Here is a 14,839-nt window from a genome sequence, read left to right as displayed (position 1 = left end):
AGGTGGTTGAGTGTGTTTTTGGTTGTGTCTGTTTCTTCCTGACTTAGAATATTGATCAGTGTTTGAGATCTATTTGAAATAAATATTGGCCCTAGCACAATTTCTATCTAGCTGCCTTCTTTGGATGGTTTTGTTCAGGTACCTAAGCAAGAACTGGCCAAAGATTAAAAGCAAGAACTGGAAGAGCTCAGAGATAAGGTTAAGAGAAATGAGAGAGATAATGAGATTGGAGAGGGTTAAAGGAAACCAAATGGGAGAGAAGGATGAGGGATGGGGCAGTGGAAATGAGAAAGAACAAGAACATCAAGAGAAGGGATAGTAATAGATAAAGACAGAAAACAGGGGCAGAATGGATAGAAATAAAGAAATATGAAAGGAAGAAAAAAATAAGACATGAGGAGTAAAAGGGAGGAAGGTAAGGGCAGGCAGAAAAATTGAAAAAGTGAGAGAGAAAGGAGAAGGAAATGGAATGCTTGTAATAAACAAATTAATTTGGTAACTGGGATTATTCCATTCTGAGACCTGAAGAAGAATAATCGGGAAAGTGAGGTGAGTCATAAAAGGTATTTTGACACAATGTAGGTTGCAGAAATCTTATCTGTCTGATGGAAAAAAAGGATGGTAGGAAAATTGCTCCCTAGAAATCTTACCTATCCCTCTTCAAGTATTAATCTAATAAGGAAGCAAGTTTTGTGTGGCAAGGTTTCATATGTTCATGGTTGCTTCTCATACCATTCCTTCCAAGGACCTTTTCCTCTCTGAGTTGGACTTCCAGCTTCTTTCTACTTCTCTGTCCCTAAAACATCACTGTCTGTTTTTTTTTTTTTTTTTTTTTTTTTTTTCTGAATGGATACTCAAGAGATGACCTCTCTTCTTAATCTCCCAAACAGGAATACTGCACCCTCTCACCAATTCCTTTAGAGGTAGACAGAACAGGTTCCAGTAAGTAGGCTTGGCATCAGACTCGTTTATTTTGACCTACTTAAAGAAAGAAAGAAAGAAAGAAAGAAAGATTTTGGAGTAAACTGTCTGTGGACTGTACATCAGAAGGACTCTGTGATACATCATTTGGATCCTCTTCCACTTGCCTTGGTAATCTTTTTCTTCTAATTGTTTCTGGACAGCACTTTGTGCCTGCTTTTCTCACAGCCCTGACTACATTGTGCTGTTGTCAAATTACAAGGACCATGAACTTCTTAAAGCTGTGTCTCATACATTCTGATTCCTCAGCAGCCATCACAAAACCAGACACACAGCTGATCTTGATGTGAATTTCTTAAAAGTATGAATCAGCAAATGGATGTTCTCATTTTGGCTGTATGCCTAATACATTTAATGAAATAACATATAGATTAAGTGGATAGCATTTCAGTATTTGAAATAACTCTAAATTAAAATAAGTTATATAATAAAAACCAACTTCATTACTTATTTGCTTATTTTAATTAAGAATATAATATCTATTACCAATAATAACAAATTCTATATATTATCTCGATTATAAAATCACACATTATCTATTACACTTAATGAAAACATTTATAGGCATCAAACATAGTGCTTAGTGTACTGAAGGCATCTATATACTCTGATGGAATTGTCTCACTGGCATTACTAATAACACATATGAATTGCTGGAGTCAATAAATACTTTCACTCCTTACCTTGAAGTGATCAAAGTGATCATAAGTGATTAATAAATATCTGTGGAATTAATACATGAACTGATAAAGATATTGTCTTAGTCTATTCCAAGTATGGTACAGGGTTGAGCAAGTCGGGGGACAAGCCTATGTCATGAACATAATGAATTAAGAAACATAAGATTTAGAAATTGAAGATTTAGGTTTCAGTCTTAGTTTGAAGCCAGTTACTCTAATAGGGCTTTGATCAAGTAGATATGTCCTTCTATTGATATTACAAGTATCTCCCATGTAAATGTCCTATAATTACTTTATCCTGTGGAAAGTAACAAGTTCCTTAATACTTAAATTTATAAATAGATATTTTGACATAAACTTTTCAGGGAGTAATCAAATACTTGATAAAGAAAATTTTCTCTTTACAGAAACATGCCAACTAGTAAGTAATAAAGGATGAAATGGGAACATTACTATTTTGCAATTCCTGGTAGATTAGTGAGTATAGGACATGAACATCAATGACAGCTCTGATGACAAGAAGATAACCAGATATGCTATGCCTTAAAGTTGGCACATCCATGAAGTAATTTTGAAAAAACAATCAAACCTGAATTTGATCAGACCACTAGTTCTAGTTATCATGTTTCAGAATATATAAAGGACAGAGAAAAATTTTAAACTATTCCATAAGGAGGCAAACATAAAATCCAAAGTGACTATAATTATGACAGCAGCGAAAAGAGGGAAATACTTAGGCATAAATTTAATAAAAGAATCTAATGGAGTATACACTGAAAACTACAAAATATTGATGAAGGAAATTAAAGAAGATCTAAGTAAATGTAAATATGTCTCATGTTTATGGATTGGAACGCATAATTTGTTAAGAGGACAATATTTCCCAAATTGAGCTACAGATCTAAGGAAATCCTTATCACATTCTCGGTTATCATTTTTCTTGAAATTGACAAGCTGAGTCTAAATTTCATATGGAACTCCAAGGGACCCTACATAGCCAAAAAGTACTGCAAAAGGAGAACAAATTTGGGAGACATATACTTTCCAGTTCCAAAACTTACCACAAAATTATGGTAATCAAGGGAATGAGGTAATGGTATGAAGATAGAAAAATAAAATAAAATTGAGAGTTAAGAAATAAACCTTTATATTTAGTGTCAATTGAACCTTGACAAAGGTAATAGTAAATTCACTGGAGGAAAAAATAAGTTTTTCAACACATGGTACTAAGGCAACCAGGAATCAGTATGAAGATGAAGTTTGATCTCCACCTTACACAATATATAAAAATTAAGTGAAATGCATAAAAGACTAAGTATAATTGCTAAAACTGTAAAATTTTGTATTAGAAAGTATAGCCATAAATCTTTTTCACTTTATATTAGGCAGTAGTTTCTTAGAAATGTCTCTAGAGACAAAGCCAGCAAAAGAAACAATAGATAAATGGATACCATCAAAACAAAAAGGTTTTGAAGTTCAAAGGATATCATCGGAAAAAGTGAAGAGGCATCCAAAATAGAGGGGAAATTTTTGCAAGTCATTTAAGAGCTTTATGTCCAGAGTATATAGAGCCATTACAATTCATTAATGAAAATATAAGTAACAGAGTTTGGAAATGACAAAATTATCTGAACGGACATTCCTCCAAAGAGATATAAATGACCAAAAAATGACCTGAAAAGGTGCTCAACATCATTAGTCATCCAGCAGATGTAAATCAAAATCACAATGAAATACCACTTCTTACCCACTGAGATAGTAAGAAACAAAAGACAGATAATAACAAATGTTGATTTTGCTGTGGAGAAAGTGCACCTCTCAAACCACTGTTGGTGGCAATGTAAACTCTTTCGGGCACTATGGGAAGCAGTCTGGATATTCCTAAAAGGCTAATCATAGAGTAACTATATTGGACAACTATTCCACTCCTAGGTATATAGCAAGAAAAAACTAAAATAGATACCCACATAAAGTATTGCACATGGATGTTCACAGTCGCATTATCATACTAGTCAATAAGTCGAAACAACCCAAATGTCCATCAACTGATGAATAAACAGATGCACACACACACACACACACACACACACACACACACACATACACACAATGGGGTAACACTTGGCAATAAAAGAAAGTGGCATATACGGATACAAGCTACAACATGAACAAATCTTGAAAACACTAGTATAAGTAAAGGAAGGAAGTCATAGAGGGTAGTATATTGCATGATTTCATCTATATGAAATGTTCAGAATAGGCAGCTCTGAAAGACAGAAGGTAGATTAATGGCTGATTGAAGATAGAGGCTAAGTGAGATATAGAGAGGCTGGACAGTCATGGCCAAAATGTGAGGCCCTTCTTCTATAGAGGGTAATGAAAATGTTCTATAATTAACTGTAGAATGAACTCACAAATTGGTGAATATACCAAAATCCACTGAATTACACACACTGAATGAAATATATAGAATTTGGAGTATATTTCAACGAAATTGCTACCAAAGAAAGGAAAGCAGGTAGTTGGCTGGATATTACCCAAGTGCTAAAATTTTCTGACCTATGACCTAGTATATGGGCTATTTTCATAAATGCCCAACATATGATTGAGAAGAATATATAATTTCCAGTATTGGATCTAAACTGCTACATATAACAACTGTTAATATCTTCTCCATCCATACTGATTTTCTTAGTCTCCTTAACCTATCAATCACTGAGTGAAGAATTTTAAAATCTTTTATGATGATATCAGTTTGTTAACTATTTCATGTAATAACACATTTCACTTTATACAGTTTAGGGCTTTGCTATGGCAATATACATTTAAAATGGTATTATCTTGCTGGTAAATTAAACTTTTTATCATGAAGAATTTATTCTCTATAACATTTCTTTCAATATGAGATTTGTCTGTTATAGACATACAAGTTTTCTTAAGGATAGTACTTGCTTGATTTGCACTTTTCCATTATTTGCCCTTCAAATTTCAGGTTATTTTAGCAATTTTAACATAGGTACTTTTAAAGTCTAAAGTAAATGAGTGTCTAAAATAGCCTTTTGTATTTTAAACAGAAAAAAGGAAGAAATAAAAATAAAACAGAATTTCAAAACAGGCTATTTCCTATCATCTTGTTTTGAAATTCTGTATCATTTTTATTGTTCTTTTTCTTATTTTTTCTTCATGTTAAAATTAAAAAAACAAATTAAGGCAATCAAAACAGGCTAGTAAGAGAGTAACAATAATCAACCCATTGTGTATTGGTATATTCACATTAGTTGTTCAGAGTAGAAGATATAAAAGTAGGAAACATTGTCCAGAAAATTACTAGCCCAAAACTTTCCTCTCAATGAACCAAGAGAAATCAGCTATATATCTATCTTAACTGCACTGTGCATGTATATATTTTTTCCTTTACCCTTCCTTCCTTTCACCTTTCTCCCATCATAGTTTTTCTTTCTTTTGATCAGTTTCATCCTTATTTACAATATCTATTGTACCTTTTGGATCTTGTTTACTCTTTCAAATTTTCACACTAGTGAAACAATATGATGTTTACACATGTTGGTCTGGTTTATTTCACTTATGTGTAGGGTCTCAGGTTGCATCTATTTACCAATAAAAGTCTCAAGCTGACCTTTGTTCATGGCTGAGTAGTATTCCATTATACACAAAACACATCTTTTTATCCATTCCTCAGTTTATGGGCATTTGGACTGTTTCTCAGATTTAGTTATTACAAATTGTGCTCCTATAAACATGGGTACAGATATAATACTGTGGTATGATGTTTTTAATTCTTCTTGGAAGATACCCAGAAGAGGAACAGCTAGGTCCAATGGCATCTCTAATCCTAGTTTTTAAAGAAATCTCCACACTAATTTCCACAGTGGGTGCACAAGTCTACACTCCCACCAACAGTGGAGAATTGTTCCTTTTCCCCCACAGCCCTACCAGCATTTATTATTGGTTGATTTCTTGATGATAGCCATTCTTTCTGGAGTGAGATGGAATCTCAGTATTGCTTTAATTTGTGTCTCTCAAATGACCAATGATATTAATAATTTTTCCATATATTTAATTGCCATGTGTATTTCTTCATCTCAGAAGTGTGTATTCATCTCAGATGCCCATTTATGGATTGGGCTTTTGAATATTAGGGGATTGATTTTTTCCAATTCTTTATATTTCCTAGATGAAAGTCTTTTGGAAAGGGCAATTGGTATAATTTTTTTCCCACTCAGTAGGTTGTCTTTTCACTTTGTTGGTGATTTCTTTTGTTGTGTAAAGCATTTTAGTAAGGTGAGACCACATTTGTTGATGTTTTGTGATATTTCCCATGTGGTCTAGATTTTATTCATGAATTCTCTGCCTACACCTATATTTTCAAGATTTCTATTTTCTCTTCCAGTGTACTTAGTGTTTCTCTTTTAATATTTAGATCTTTGATCCATTTGGACTTTAGTGCATGGTGACAAATATGGGTCTAGTTTTAGTCTTTGGTATGTTTTTCCAGCACCGTTTATTAAAGAGACTATCTTTCCACCAGTAAAAATGTTTGGCTCCTTTGTAAAAGATAAGGTGGTTTGGTGTGGTTGTAGTTGCATTTACATCTTCTATTCTGTTACACTAATCCTCGGGTCTGTTTTTTGTTTTTTTTTTTTTTTTGCCAATATCATGTTGATTTTATCATAGTAGCTTTGTAGTATAATTTGAGGTCTGGGATTGTGATGCTCTCTGCCTTGCCTTTTTTTTGTCCAGAATTGCTATTGGTATTTTAAGTCTATTCTGGTTTTATATTAATTTTAGAAACGTTTCCTCTAATTCTGTGAGGTGTGCTATTGGTATTTTGATTGGGATTACAATAAATCCATATAACAGTTTTGAGTGTAGGGCCATTTTCACTATGTTGATTCATCCTACACATGAGCAATGGGTATTTTTCCATTTTCTCATATCCTCTTCGATCTCTGCTTTTAGGGTACTTTAATTTTCACTGTATGGATCTTTTACATCCTTTGTTAGATTGATTCCTAAGCATTTCATTTTTTTTAGATACTATTGTGAAGTGTGTGCTTTCCCTAATTTCTCTCTCCATGAGTTTATTGCTTGTGTCCAGGACTGCTTGATTGTTGAGTGTTGGCTTTGTATCCAACTACAGTATACTGAATTTGGTTATTAAATCTATGTCTTTTGGTGGAGCTTCTTGGGTCTTTTATGCAGAGTATCATGTCATCTACAAATAATTATAATTTAACTTGTTAGTTTCCTATCCTTATTCCTTTTATTTGTTTCTCTTGTCTAATTGTTCTGGCTAATGTGTGCAGAACTATATTGAACAGAAGAGGTGACAGTGGACATCCTTGTCTTGTTTGTGATTTTAGAATGAAATCTTTCAGTTTTTGATCATTTAATGTGATGTTAGCTGTTTTTTTTTTTGTCATAGATGGCTTTTAGCAGATTAAGATAAAGATCCTCTCTTCCAATTTTCTTTAGGGTTTTTAACATGAATGGGTGTTGGACTTTGTCAAATGCTTTTTCTGCATCTATTGACATGATCATGTGATTTTTTGTCTTTGATTCTATTAATATATTACATTTATCATTTTGTATATGTTGAGCTATCCTTGCATCCCTGGTATGACTCCAACTTGGTCATGGTGTATAATCTTCTTGATGATTTGCTGCATTCTGTTTGCCAGTGTCTTACTGAGGATCTTTGCATCTATGTTCATTAGAGAGATTGGCCTGTACTTCTCTTTTCTGGTTGCATTCTTTTCTGGGTTTGGAATCAGGATAATACTTACCTCCAGAAATGATTTTGGATATATTCCTTCCCTTTCAATTTCCTTACAGAGTTTCAGCATTAGTGGCATTATTTGTTCTCTAAATTTTTTGTAGAATTCAACCGTGAGTCTGTCATGGCCTGGGCTTGTCTTTGCTGGTTAATTTTTCTAACTCTTTTTTAATTTTAAAGATAAAAGAACAAAAACAAAATAACAAAGACAGAAATAAAACAACACAACACAAAAATAATAGAAATGGTACATAATTCCACAAAAAGATGAAGATAGGAAATTAACAATGGTTGTTGTATCACATATTGTTTGTTTAGTTTTTTTTTGTTTTGTTTTGTTTTCTTCTGGTACCAGGAATCGAACTCACGACCTTGCACTTGCTAGGCAGGTGCTGTGCCGCTGAGCTAAATCCCCAGCCCTTGTATCACATATTGTTATCTTCAAACTAGTTGCTCAGATCACAAGATATAGGCATGTAAGAGTGATCAAACAATTAAGTGTTAACTGTTCCTTTCAATAAACCATTAGAAATTAGTAGTACAATTATCTTAGGTATCTTCTGTATATGTATATATTTTTTCACTTCCTTCTTTCTTTCTTTTCTCCCTTCCCTCATCCCAGTTGTTCTTTTGAGCAGTTTCTTTCCCTTTTTAAATATCTATTGTACCTTTCAGATTTTTAATTACATTTTCAATTTCATTGCCTGATATAGGGTTATTTAGAATTTTTATATCTTCTTGATTTAATTTTGGCAATTCTATTGTGTCTATGAATCTGCCGATTTTTTCTGTGTTTTCCATCTTGTTAGAATATAGGTCCTCCTAGTAGGTATAGATGATCTGAATTTTTGTAGGATCTATTGTGTTTTCTCCCTTTTATTCCTAATTGCTGGAATTTGTGTTTTTTTCTTTCCTCTTTTTGATGAGGTTGGTTAATGATTTATCAATTTTATTAATTCTTTCATAGAACCACCTTTTTGACTGGTTGACTCTTTGTATTATTTTTTAAGTCTCATTTACATTAATTTCTGCTCTAATCTTTATAATTTTCTCCCTTGTATAAGCTTTGGGTTTGATTTGTTCTTCTAATTTTTTTGGTCTTTTTGAGACAAGGTCTCGCTATGCAGTTCAGGCTGGCCTTGAACTCACTTTGTAGCCCAGGCTAGTCTCGAACTCACAACGATCCTCCTGCCTCAGCCTTCCAAGTGCTGGGATTACAGACATGCACCACCACACCAGGCTTGTTCTTGTAGAAGTTTGAGGTTCAACCTAAAATAACGTTTAAAAAATATCAGTTCTATTTTTACTTCATTTTTAAAATTTATTATTTTAAGTAATAAATTTAAAGTCATACATATTAATGTAGTACCATACTATGTTTTCTATGTTTACACAATGTGTAGTGTTTAAATCATGTTAAACATATTTACTTCTGTTTGTTGGAAACTCTGTACTGTTTTTCATAATCACTCTACTAATGTACATTCACACCAACAGTGTGTAAATATCTCAGTTTCTCTACAGTGTTACCCATACTTGTTATTTTTTGTCTTTCTAAAATGAGTCATCCTTACTGGAATGAGGTTTCTGAAAAGTTTAAAAGTATAACTACCATATGATCCAGTGATACTACTAATAGATACATATCCAAAATAAATGAAATAATTATGTCAAAGAGACATCTGCATTTCCATGTTCACTGAGCACTATTCACAATGGACAAGAAATTGGAACAATTTTAAGTGCTCATCATTTGAAGAATAGATAAGTAAAGGAAATACTATTTAGACATAAAAATAACAGTCTTTCATTTATGGCAATATGGTTGGAACTGGGTATCATTATGTTAAGTGAAATAAGCCAAGGATAGAAAGACAAATGTCCCATGTTCTCACTCACATGTAGAGTCGAAAAACATTGATTTCATAGCAGTTGAGAGAACTGTGGTTACTAGAGGTTTAGAGAATAAGGTGGAGGGAGAGATGGTGAAAGGTCATTCAATGGGTACTAAGTCGCAGTTATATAGGAGCAATGATAAATGTTTAAGTATGTAAATGTATTTAACATGATTTAAATCTTCATTGTACACATTATTGAACCATTACATGGTACCCCATATACAATTTTTGTGTATAATTTAAAACAATTTAAGTACAAAAAGTTAATATGTATCTTTATCTTCTTCCTTAATAACTTAAGGATTTTAAAACTTTTTGACTCTAATAACTCCTGACAATGTACAAATTATTGTCTAATTGTGTAATTTAAACTTGGTATTTTCCCACAGATTAGCCATTACTATTAGTTTTGTATATGTAGGCAGTAGGCATTTAGATTTACTGCCACGTTTGTCAATATTTTGCTCACGAGTACCACTTACATCTTAAATCTTCCACCCAGGATCATTTTTCTTCTTTCTGAAGTGCATCATATAAAATTTCCTATAGTATGGTTCTGATTAAAACTGTATTTATTTAAACTTTCTTGAAAGATAATTTTGCTAGGTATAAAATTTTCTTAGTATTGTAAAGATGTTTTCAATGTATCCTGCTCCTATTTTTATTATTACTGGTTAATTAACTTTATATACAGTCATTATGTTTTGTACATGACTTATTTTGTCATTTTCCTCTATTCTCAGTTATTATTTTCATAACATTCTCTTTTCCATTAGTGTTTTGTCAAGTCACTATACTATGTCTGGTGTCATTTCTTTACTATTTGTGTATATGGAAATTTTCAGTATTCTAGATTTGAAAGCTGAATATCTTGCAAAAATGTTGAAAAGTTCCCAGTCATTTTATTTTTCAATATTTTCTCTATGCCACCATATGATTGCTCTGGAACTTGTAGTTAGATGTATATTAGATTAGACATTTTTACCATTATGTCTCTTAACATTTTATAGTTTTCCATTTTTATTGATATGTTATGGATAATGTGTTTTCACCCATCTTCCATTTCCTTATTTCTTCAGTTGTACATAATTTCAATCTACTATAGCTTTTGTTTTACTCTTCTATTTTTTAGTTCTAGACATTCTATTTTGCTCTTTTTCAAATATTGGTTGTTTTTTATAGACTTTTGTTTCTTACTCATATTTCAATTACTTAGAAAAAAATTCCTATAACACCTCTAATAAAGTTGACTTTATGTTCTATAAATGATGGTTCTACATTCTGAAGTCTATGGGTCTCATTCTGATATTTTGTACTTTTTTGCCTTTTTTGAGACAGAGTCTCACTATGCAGTTCAGGCTGGCCTTGAGCTCACTTTATAGTCCAGGCTGTTTTTTTTTTTTTTTTTTCCACGCTGGTTTTGAACTCACAACAATTCTCCTGCCTCAGTCTTCCGAGTGCTGGGATTACAGGCATGTACCAGCACACCTGGCTGACTCTGATGTTTTTTATTGTGTAGATTTTTACTCAGGATGTATTTCTTTGTGTGTTTTATAAATTTTGACTCTGAGGTACTCACTTTCTTTGGACCAGTAGGAATTTTTGAGGCTGTGTAAAAGTTGCATTCTTCTATAGATCATTTGCTTTTGCCAATTACAAATGGGGATTGCTGGTTTGGGATCTCTACTTTTGGTTTTTTATACCTCTTAAGTGTCTTAAATTAAGACTATTAAACTGTACGAAGACTACCCGTGATTACAAATTCTCTGAGAGATTTATTGTTCCTCTTAACCCAGTGCCGAGATCAAGTTTGGGTGATTTCCTTGCTATCCTTTTCTGTGGCACACGTTTAATTCTTACTTAGCCTTACACTGAGGCTATGGCAAGCTTTATGTGAAAGTCTCCTATAAATTTCGAATCTTGCACAAGCCCTGATCTTGTCTCCTTTCCCCCTCATTTCTTATAGTCATCAAAATATAAATTGAGATCTTCTTAGTATCTGGTAAAATTCTCAGGACAAGATTTGTTTTTGACATTTATTTTCCTTCAAACGTCTTGCTTTCATTTCCGTTCAGTATCCCTGTAGTCTTTACTATCATACCAATTTAGGGAGTAATTTTAAAATATTATTTTTTGTGTTACAGTAAGCATTTTAGTTAATTTTTTCAAAAATCCTTAGTTATCTCAACTGATTTCTTGCAATCGAGTGTGAGAGGGGGCAAATAATTTGTATAACATTTTAAATATTAAAATTCATTGATGTTTCTTTACAATGTATGAGGCTGAAATATAAGATAGGAATTCCTTTCATACTGTCAGCTTCATTTGTACTCACGTTTCTTTTATGTGGGAGAGAAAGGAGCTGAGTGATAGCTATATGTCAGGAATTTCATGCGGTCCTGGTAGCTCCCTTGAGAATGTGTCACATGTAGAGCCATTATCTTTCACATTTGGAAACTGAGGAAGATTGGCTTACAGAAGAAATTCTACTTCTTAGCATGATGGATGAGCCCTGGATGAGTTGCTTCCAATTCTTACTACTAGTTTCCATTTACTTTGACTATCCCAAAACAGAAGCTATACTCTTTCCTTACTCCTATGCACGCTAATCTCTCTGCTTTGGTTGCCTTCACCGCTATGTTCTTGTGTAAAATTTCAGCTTACTAAATGAGATGTTTCATCTTCTAGGAAGCTAGTATGCTGTCCTCTCTGGTGTTTTCTCTGATTTCCTGTTTGTGTGGATAAATGATTGAGGCCCTGCAACCCAGTGGATGTCAATTTAGCTGGCCTTCCACAGTCTCTACTACCCCATAAGATGATGGCACTGCTCCTCTCTGTGGTTTTCCTCCTCCTATTTGGGAGCCTTGTGCCAATGCGTGCCACTAAGGAAGGCCATTGTAGGTGAAGGTAGGGTAGTGGGCACTGCATGTTGTCATCACTGAGACATTTGCATTCTGAGAACTGCACTTCCAGGCCCTGAGGTCTTTTATAGGTTGCTGTACTGTGAGGAGACCAAGACTGAAAATCAGGAGACATAGGGCCATAAATTGTTCATGCGCAGCCTTTGGGCAAATCATTTCTTCAGCTTGACGAGCCTGTTTCCCTCACTACAAAATGGTTGATCCCTGGTCTGCTTTCCTCCTTGGGGTGTTATAAGTTTTAGATGAGACCATGTGTCTGACAGTGTTCTGGAAATTAAAATTCTGGCAAGGGTTTCTATGTCTTCCCAGTACTGTGGGGATAAAAGCCAAACTCTTAGTTGGCTTTGTTTGTGCTTTCTTTTCTACTTTCATCCCTCAGTGATGTCTGCCTTCAAACTCTTCTGTCAGACTAAACTATTTAGTTTCCTTTGCAAGGCTGCGGTCTTTCACCCGAGGAAGAATGCCCTGTTCTCCACTCGAAGCCTCACCTTTAAGATTTAAGTAGTTTACATCTGCCTTTTAATTCAGAAAGCCAAGTTCTTATACCTCAGCTTCATTTGACTTGAGTCACAACCTAGGTTTCTATAAGAAGCTAGTCCTTGACTTTCCAAAGAGGCTAAGTAGGCATCCCTCTGTGGGACTCAAGTAACTTTGAGCATCCCTTGCCATAGCACCCATTACATGATATAATTGTGTCTTTGTCTACCCCCAGTAGACTAGGAGATCCATCAGGGTAAATATCACATCTGTCTTGTTCTTGTATAGGGCACAGAGTTGTTGCATAAAGATACTGTTGAACAAGCAAAAGAACAAATGCATGAGGGGAACATTAGATATTGTGCCCCTGTGAGGCAAGAGGTTTCTACAGTCTGCTGAGGCAGTAGGATTCTTTTACAACGGTAGTTCAACTCTGACATTAATCAACCTTACCACTTTGTGCACACAGCAAAAAACCCTGCTTCCTTTGAGGACAAGTGTCACTGTACATGTGGTGGGTGATGTGCCTATGATAACATCTGCCTGCTCTGCTGTCCTGCTTTCTAGTCCTAGACTCCAGTAGGGGAATGGAAAGGGCTGTTTTCATGGCCTGACTTAAAGAAGTTTGTTCCATGGGGACTGGGGATTTAGCTCAGCGGTGCAGCGCCTGCCTGGCAAGCGCAAGGTCATGAGTTCAATTCCCTGTACCGGAAAAAAACAAAAAACAAAACCAAAAAAAAAAAAAAGTTTGTTCCTCATGCAGCTTTGCAGGTTGGAATTTGGACCAAAACCCTCAAATAACCTCTCCTTTAAAGCCACTCAGAGGAAGCTAATGCAAGAGGGAAAGCTGTGATTTGAAAAAAATACTGGTAGCAGGATAACCTGAAGATTTAAATAGTTTACATCTGCTTCTTAATTCAGAAAGCCAAGTTCTTATATTTCAGTGTCTTTTAAATGTTTTTCATTGCTTCTGCAGTCCCTATTGTGGCTCCAACATTTCCTTGCTTCTCTCACTACACCCCAGTGACATGTAGAAAACCTTTTTCCATGAGTTGAAGGTGAAGGAGTTTCTATGGTTGGGGTGGGTTCTTGGAAGGCAGCTATGCTCACCATTATACCACCAACACTGGGGTGGATTCTTAATTGGTGTACACAGGCACAACACAATAGATGGAAGCTCTCTCATCAAGGCTCTGATGCAGCACGAACAGGAGTGGTAGATGGTCTCAATATTCCACCACCTTGGCATGCTGCCTGTACGCACAAAAAGGGGCCATGAAACCGGTGTTCTAGGGCTGGGCCCTTGCAACAGGCCCAAGCTCACAAAAACACCCAGTAAGCATTTTGGCCAAACTTTCCCATGTGATGTATGAGAAGTTCAGGGTAGACAATGTCTAAGATTCCTTCTAGCTTTTAAGTGTAACAATTATAAATCAAAGGTTAGCCCAGTCTTCAGAAGGAATAATGTAGAAGGGTTGAGGATGGGTGTGACAGGTTGACGTCCCAGCCTAGTTCAGCCAAAGGTGTTAATAGACTAAACATAAGGAAGACATAGACAATGCACAGAGTGGACTTATTTAACTACTACTTGTCTCGCTATTTGTGAGATAAACAAATTATTTCACTTTTAAGCTCTGTCCCTAACCATCAATGAGTTGAAGCTGTCTGTTACACAATACTTAATTTTGTTTTGATTCTCTGCTTTCATGTGTTCTGTAACAGTTTGTTGAGTATAAACATTGGAATTCTAGCCCCAAAATTGTGTCCTAGGGGTAGTAAACGTCCTTCTTTTTCTTCTTAGGTCATGATTAAGGAAGGTACTGTAGTTTGCAGTACCATGGTACCCACACTGGAGGGGACTTTTCACCTTATCCAGTTCTCCATACCTTTCAATACACATTTTATATAAAGAATTTGAGGTACAGAAAAGGGCAGTGGGCTGCCTATTGTCATACAGTGAATCATCAGGCCAGAATCTTAGCCACATACTACTTTCATGGCCATAAGTCACATACAGGACTCCTACCTCTAGCATCTTTTCAATTTATTACATGTTCTGGGGCCCCTTGATCTCTGTTTTGCTGC

Source organism: Chinchilla lanigera, unplaced genomic scaffold, assembly GCF_000276665.1.
Source record: "Chinchilla lanigera isolate Chin_1 unplaced genomic scaffold, ChiLan1.0 scaffold00074, whole genome shotgun sequence".
Taxonomy (NCBI): domain Eukaryota; kingdom Metazoa; phylum Chordata; class Mammalia; order Rodentia; family Chinchillidae; genus Chinchilla; species Chinchilla lanigera.
The sequence above is the reverse complement of the archived record's forward strand: the minus strand, read 5'-3'. Positions refer to the sequence as shown.